This window comes from Manis javanica, chromosome X (assembly GCF_040802235.1).
Source record: "Manis javanica isolate MJ-LG chromosome X, MJ_LKY, whole genome shotgun sequence".
NCBI classification, from domain to species: Eukaryota; Metazoa; Chordata; class Mammalia; order Pholidota; family Manidae; genus Manis; species Manis javanica.
In genome coordinates, this window is record NC_133174.1 from 61,755,948 (window position 1) to 61,762,679 (window position 6,732).

Here is a 6,732-nt window from a genome sequence, read left to right on the forward strand (position 1 = left end):
ATGTAAAGACATAATGGCAAAAAAAAAAAAAAAAGTTTGATGAAAGACATGTATCTGTACATCCAAGAAGCTCAATGAATTCCAACTTGGATAAACTCAGAGATTCCCCAACTAGACACATCATATTCAAATTATCAAAAGCAGCAAGAGAGAAGTGAAGCATCATATACATGAAGCATTGTTAAGATTATCACTTGATCTCATCAGAAACAATGAAGGTTATAAGCAGTGAGATGAGCGGATTGAAAGAGCGGACAGAAAAAACTATCAAAAATTCTTTCTGACGCAACTATCCTTAAAAAATGAAGATAAGCTCTGTAGATGAGGGATGCTACAGATATAGGAAAAGATATTAATAAGGTTTTTCTCAAATGACTAGATTTTTCTTTTTCAATATAGCATACGAGGGTGACATAAGGGAAGCTGACAGAGTGAGAAAAAAGAACTCCTTTTTCCACATAGACATTTCTACTAGCAGAAACTGCCTGAAGGAAATCTTTTAGAACTCAGCAGTCTGGATGCATGCAGCTTCCAGCAGAAAGTTTGGCTGATAAATTGAGGTTAATATCAGCCTATCACAACCTCAAGCACAGTAGCAGGTATCCATTCCCCCATCAGTTTTCAGCCCATGGAAGGTAGCCATGCTCTTTTTCCTTGAGCAGTTTCTTGGAGCCACTTTTGACAATGAAGACTTATCCTCCAAATATTGGGGTATGTGTTCTGCTTATAGATTGTTTCATCTGATTACTGAGGTATAGTCACAGAGACTGGTTGCCATTGGCTCAACCCCCACTAACTGCAGGGGATTCTTGGGCAATATATTGAAACCTAATCTGTTTCATTTTTGGTTTTTGTTTGCCCATTGAAAAACCAATGTGGATATATAAGAGTCTAAAAAGCCACCATGAATTTGCAAAGAAAGACATATGCTCAAAAAAGAACTAGAAAACCTTACCCTTTCATCTCAGATTGATGCCTGAAACATAGAAACCTTAGACAAATCTAAAAGGGCAAAGGGGAGAACCTGATTTCTCATTAACACATAATAAATGTCTAGTTTAAAAATATATTTTTCAAATGTCCAATTTCAAAAAAATCACAAAGAAAAAGGAAAGTATGGTCCGTTCAAAGAAACAAAATAATGCTATTTAAACCATATCTGAGTAAGACCAGATGTAAGACATAACAGACATATATTTCAAAGCAATAGTTCTAAAGATGCTCAAAGAGCTAAATGAACATGTGGACAAAGATAGGAAAAATAAGTTCAAAATAAGACTAACTATAAAGAGATAGAAATTATAAACCAAGAACAAATAAATTCTGGATCTGAAAAGTATAATAATTCTTTCTGCTAGTAGAAATGTCTATGTGGAAAAAGGAGTTCTTTTTTCTCACTCTGTCAGCTTCCCTTATGTCACCCTCGTATGCTATATTGAAAAAGAAAAATCTAGTCATTTGAGAAAAACCTTATTAATATCTTTTCCTATATCTGTAGCATCCCTCATCTACAGAGCTTATCTTCATTTTTTAAGGATAGTTGCGTCAGAAAGAATTATTATACTGGACTGAAATGAAATGAACACAAATGTGTTTCAAAAGCAGATTTGAGTGACCAGAAAAAAACCCAGCAAACATGAAGATAGGATTATTGTAATTACTGAGTCTAAGGAACAGAAAGTAGCAAGAAAGAACAGTGAACAAAGCCCGTGGGATATCTGGCACATTATCAACTAAACCAGCATATGCATTCTGGGAGTACCAGAAATTGATGAGAAGAAGAGACAAAAATAATATTTGAAGAGATAATAGATGAAACTTTCCCCACTTTGATGCAAAATATGTATCTACAAATCCAACAAGGGTAATGAACACAAAGTAGGAAAATCCAAAGAGAGCAACACTGAGACACATTATAATAAAACAGTTGAAAGACAAAGAAAGAATCGTAAAAGCAGCAAGAAAGGATGTCTCATCATGTAGAAGGGATCCTCAGTGACAGTATTATTCAACATCTCACCAAAATATTTAAATGATAGAAAGCAATGAGTTCATATAATTAAAGTTCTGATAGAGAAAAACTGTCAACCAAGAATTATATATACAACTAAACTGTCCCTCAAAAATGAAGGAGAAGTTAAGATAGACTAATACAAACAAAATCTGAGGGACTTATAACAAGAGCTAGATTATAAGAAACACTAAATGGAACCCTTCATGTTGAAAAGAAAGGAAGCTAAAGCCAAACTGTCACTGTTTGCAGATGACATGATATTGTACATAAAAAACTCTAAAGAATTCACTCCAAAACTACTAGAACTAATATCTGAATTCAGCAAAGTTGCGGGATACAAAATTAATACACAGAAATCTATTGCTTTCCTGTACACTAATGATGAACTAGCAGAAAGAGAAATCAGGAAAACAATTCCATTCACAACTGCATCAAAAAGAATTAAATACTTAGGAATTAACCTAACCAAGGTAGTGAAAGACCTATACCCAAAAAAACTACAAGACACTCTTAAGAGAAATTAAAGAGGACACTAATAAATGGAAATTCATCCCATGCTCTTGGATAAGAAGAATTAATATTATCAAAATGGCTGCCCTGCCTAAAGCAATCTACAGATGCAATGCAATCCCTACCAAAATACTGACAGTATTCTTCAACAAACTAGAACAAATAGTTCTAAAATTCATATGGAACCATAAAAGACTCCAAATAGCCAAAGCAATCATAAGAAGGAAGAATAAAGCAGCGGGGGGATCTCACTTCCTAACTTCAAGCTCTCCTACAAAGCCACAGTAATCAAGACAATTCAGTACTGGCACAAGAAAAGACCCACAGACCAGTGTAACAGAATAGAGAGTCCAGATATTAACCCAAATATATATGGTCAATTAATATATGATAAAGGAGCCATGGATATACAATGGGGAAATGACAGCCTATTCAATAGTTGGTGTTGGCAAACCTGGACAACTACATCTAAGAGAATGAAACTGGATTACTGCCTAACTTCACACACAAAAGCAAACTCAAAATGGATCAAAGACCTGAATGTAAGTCATGAAACCATAAAACTCTTAGAGGAAAACATAGGCAAAACTCTCTTGGACATAAACATGAGCAATTGCTTCATGAACATATCTCCCCAGGGAAGGGAAACAAAAGCAAAAATGAACAAGTGGGACTATATCAAGCTGAAAATCTTCTGTACAGCCAAGGACACCATCAATAGGACAAAAAGGTATCCTACAGTATGGGAGAATATATTCATAAATGACAGATCTGATAAAGGATTAACATGCAAAATATATAAAGAGCTCACACACCTCAACAAACAAAAAGCAAATAATCCAATTAAAAAATGGGCAGAGGAGCTGAATAGACAGTCTTCTAAAGAAGAAATCCAGATGGCCAACAGGCACATGAAAAGATGCTCCACATTGCTAATCATCAGAGAGATGCAAATGAAAACCACAATGAGACATCACCTCACACCAGTAAGGATCGCCATCATCGAAAAGACAAACAACAACAAATGTTGGCGAGGTTGTGGAGAAAGGGGAACCGTCCTACACTGCTGGTGGGAATGTAAATTATTTCAACCATTGTGGAAAGCAGTATGGAGGTTCCTCAGAATGCTCAAAATAGAAATACCATTTGACCCAGGAATTCCACTTCTAGGAATTTACCCTAAGAATTGTAGCACTCCAGTTTGAAAAAGACAGATGCACCCCTATGTTTATTGCTGCACTATTTACAATAGCCAAGATATGGAAGCAGCCTTTTATCTTTTTGTGCTGTCTGATTGTCATGGCTAGGACCTCCAGTACTATGTTGAATAAGAGTGGTGAGAGTGGGCATCCTTGTCTTCTTCCCGATCTTAGAGAAAAAGCTTTCAGCTTTTCACTGTTAAGCATGATATGGGTTTGCCATATATGGCCTTTATTTTATTCAGTTACATACACTCTAAACCCATTTTGTTGAGAATTTTTACCATGAATGGATGTTGAATTTTGTCAAATGCTTTTTTAGTATCTATAGAGATGACCATGTGGTTCTGATCCTTCTTTTTGTTAATATGGCATATGGTACTCATTGATTACAAATATTGTACGATCCTTGAATGCCTGGAATAAATTCTGTTTGTTCTAGATGGATGAAACTTTTGATGTATTTTTTTATTTCTCTTTGCTAATATCTTGTTGAGGATTTTTGCATCTATGTTCGTCAGGGATATTGGCCTATAATTTTCTATTTTTGTGGTTTCTTTGGTTTTGTTTTTAGAGTGATGTTGGTCTCAAAGAATAAGATTGGAAATATTCCTCCCTCTTCTACTTTTTGGAACACTTTAAGAAGGATGGGTATTAGGTTTTCTTTAAATATTTGGTGAAATTCAGCTGAGGACCTATGTGTACCTGGAATTTTGGTTTTTGGGAGTTATTATCAATTCAATTTAATTGCTGGTAATTGTTTCATTCAGATTTTCTGTTTCTTCCTGGGTCAGTATTGGAAGATTGCATTTTTTTTAGAAAGCTGTGAAGTTCTTCTAGATTGTCAAGTTTATTGCCATACAATTTTCATAGAATTCTTTAATAATTATTTGTACATCTGTGGTGTAGTGATGTTTCCTTTTCTGTTTCTAATTTTTTTCTGTGTACCCTCTCTGTTTTTCTTGATAAGTGTGGCTAGGGGTTTATCTATTTTGTTTAATTTCTTAAAGGACCAGCTTCTGGTTTCATTGATTTTTTTCTATTCTATTGTCTTATTCTTCTCTATTTGCCCGTTTAATTCTGGTAGTATTTATTTTACATATTTAGATGCTCCTATGTTAGATGCATAGATATTTATAATGGTTATATCCTCTTGTTGGGCTGGCCCCTTTATTATTATATATTACCCTCTTTGTGTCATTATGTTCTTCATTTTGAAATCTCTTTTGTCTGATTCAAGTACTGGTACTCCTTTTTTCTCCCTATTATTTCTATGAAATATCTTTTCCCATCCTTCACTTTTAGCCTGTGTATGCCTTTGGGTCTGAAATGAGTCTCTTGTAGGCAGCATATAAATGGGTCTTGTTTCTTTATCCATTCTTTCCCTCTATGTCTTTAGATTGGAGCAGTCAATCGATTTACATTTAAGGAGATTATTGATAGATATGTACTTATTGTCCCTGGTGTCCACACCAAAATCCAGTGTAATGTGGGCTTATGCTCCTGGATCAGGTCTCCAGGGCCAGTATGCAGTGATCCTAGTGTCCTAGACCCTTCCTGTTACATTCCTCCTTCTCCAACTTGTAGCCTGGGTTTGGGGGAGGTCTTGGTTCCCACACGATCATGAATCTGCCACTTTACCTTTTTCTGTGTGTTCTTCTCTTCTTCCCCAGGTGTAGGGGGTCTGTTCTGCAGTCTTCAGGTTGTTTTCAGGTCTAGTTTTACTTGCTGTATTTTCTTCTTTTATGTGTTTTTGGGAGGATTTTCCTGCCTTGTTTTCCTACTCCACCATCTTTTACTCCATCCCCTTCTACTTTGTCTCTCTGCACTTTTACTTAACATAGTACTGGAAGTCCTAGCTCCAGCAATCAGATAAGTAAAAAGAAATGAACAGCATCCAAATTGATAAGGGAGAAGTAAATTTGTCACTATTTGCATATGACATGATACTATTTTTAGAAAATCCTAGACTCCACAAAAGACTATTAGAACTTGTAAATTAATTCAGTAATCCACAGGATACAAAATCAGTATACAGAAATCAGTTGCATTTATACACATGTAATGTCCTAGTATGAAGAGAAATAAGAAAATCCCATTTACAATTGCAACAAAATGAATACATAGCAACTAATCTATTCAAGGAGGCTAAAGACCTAGACTCTGAAAACTATAAGACATTAATGAAATTGAAGACAGTACAAATAAATGGAAAGATATTCTATGTTCCTGGATAGGAAGAATTAATATTTTTAAAATGGCCATAATACCAAAAGCAATCTTCAGATTCAATGTAATCCCTTTCAAAATACCAATGGCATTTATTACAGAACTAGAGCAAAAAATCCTAAAATTTGTATGGAATCATAAATACCCCCAAATGCCACAGCAATATCGAGCACAAAGAATAAAGCTTGAAGTATCATGCTTCCTGATTTTAATCTATATTACAAAGGTATAGTAATAAAAGCAGTATGGTACTGGCAGAAAAATAGACACATAGATCAATATTACAGAATAGAGAACCCAGACATAAACCCAAATTTATATGATCAACTAATATATGACAAAGGAGACAAAAATATACAACGGGGAAAAGACAATCTTTTCAATAAATGATGCTGGTAAACTGACTACATGCAAAAAAATGATACTGGACTTTAACTCTATACCATTCATGACAATATTACAGAAGTGGATTCAAGCCTTAAATATAAGCATCGAAACCATATATGTACTAACAGAAAACATAGGTAGTAAGGTTTTGAACACCAGCATTAGCAATTTTTTCATGGATATGTTTCTCCAGGCAAGATAACAAAAGCAAAAATAAACAACTGGGACTTCATCACACTGAAAGCTTCTCTATAGCAAAGGAAATCATCAAGAAAATAAAAAGCCAACCTACTGTATGAGAGAATATATTTACAATTGATATATCTGATAAGGGATTAATAATCCAAAATACATAACTAAGTCATGCAACTCAACATAAAAATAAAAAGAAAA